Raw genomic sequence first — 1660 nt, 5'->3', positions numbered from 1 at the left:
ATTTGGCGGGCTTCCCTCGAAATTTAATTATATTCGAAACTACAGTTTTAATATCAATAAAATAAAAGTGATTATTAATCAATTTATCTTTCCGTAGATTTAAGTAAAAAAGTGTTTTTTTCTACCAAAACACTCGAAAAATAATGCGGAATTTGCACTTTTGTTTATTTAATGTTGGTTGATATACTTTTCTATTTGGCGGGCTTCTCTCGAAATTTAATTATATTCGAAACTACAGTTTTAATATCAATAAAATAAAAGTGATTATTAATCAATTTATCTTTCCCCAGATTTGGGTAAAAAAGTATTTTTTTCTACCAAAACACTCGAAAAATAACGCAAAACTTACACTTTTGTTTATTTAATGTTGATTGATATACTTTTCTATTTGGCGGGCTTCTCTCGAAATTAAATTATATTCGAAACTACAGTTTTAATATCAATAAAATAAAAGTGATTATTAATCAATTTATATTTCCGTAGATTTCGGTAAAAAAAAGTTTTTTCTTTACCAGAGCACTTGAAAAATAATGCAAAATTTGCACTTTTGTTTATTTTATGTTGATTGATATATTTTTCTATTTGGCGGGCTTCTCTCGAAATTAAATTATATTCGAAACTACAGTTTTAATATCAATAAAGTAAAAGTGATTATTAATCAATTTATCGTTCCGTAGATTTCGGTAAAAAAGTATTTTTTCCTACCAAAGCACTCGAAAAATAATTCGAAATTTGCACTTTTGTTTATTTAATGTTGATTGACATACTTTTCTATTTGGCGGGCTTCTCTCGAAATTAAATTATATTCGAAACTACAGTTTTAATATCAATAAAATAAAAGTGATTATTAATCAATTTATCTTTCCGTAGATTTCGTTAAAAAAGTATTTTTTTCTACCAAAACACTCGAAAAATAATGCAAAATTTGAACTTTTGCTTATTCAATGTTGATTGATATACTTTTCTATTTGGCGGCCTTATCTCGAAATTAAATTATATTCGAAACTACAGTTTTAATATCAATAAAATAAAAGTGATTATTAATCAATTTATCTTTCCGTATATTTCGGTAAAAAAGTGTTTTTTCTTCACCAAAACACTCGAAAAATAATGCAAAATTTGCACTTTTGTTTATTTAATGTTGATTGATATACTTTTCTATTCGGCGGGCTTCTCTCGAAATTAAATTATATTCGAAACCACAGTTTTAATATCAATAAAATAAAAGTGATTATTGATCAATTAATCTTTCCGTAGATTTCGGTAAAAAAGTGTTTTTTTTTTCTACCAAAACACTCGAAAAATAATGCGAAATTTGCACTTTTGGTTATTTAATGTTGATTGATACACTTTTCTATTTGGCGGGTTTCTCTCGAAATTAAATTATATTCGAAACTACAGTTTTAATATCAATAAAATAAAAGTAATTATTAATCAATTTATCTTTCCGTAGATTTCGGTAAAAAAGTGTTTTTTTTTTCTACCAAAACACTCGAAAAATAATGCAAAATTTGAACTTTTGTTTATTCAATGTTGATTGATATACTTTTCTATTTGACGGCCTTATCTCGAAATTAAATTATATTCAAAACTGCAGTTTTAATATCAATAAAATAAAAGTGATTATTAATCAATTTATCTTTCCGTATATTTCGTTAAA

Source organism: Belonocnema kinseyi, chromosome 2, assembly GCF_010883055.1.
Source record: "Belonocnema kinseyi isolate 2016_QV_RU_SX_M_011 chromosome 2, B_treatae_v1, whole genome shotgun sequence".
Classification (NCBI taxonomy): domain Eukaryota; kingdom Metazoa; phylum Arthropoda; class Insecta; order Hymenoptera; family Cynipidae; genus Belonocnema; species Belonocnema kinseyi.
The sequence above is the reverse complement of the archived record's forward strand: the minus strand, read 5'-3'. Positions refer to the sequence as shown.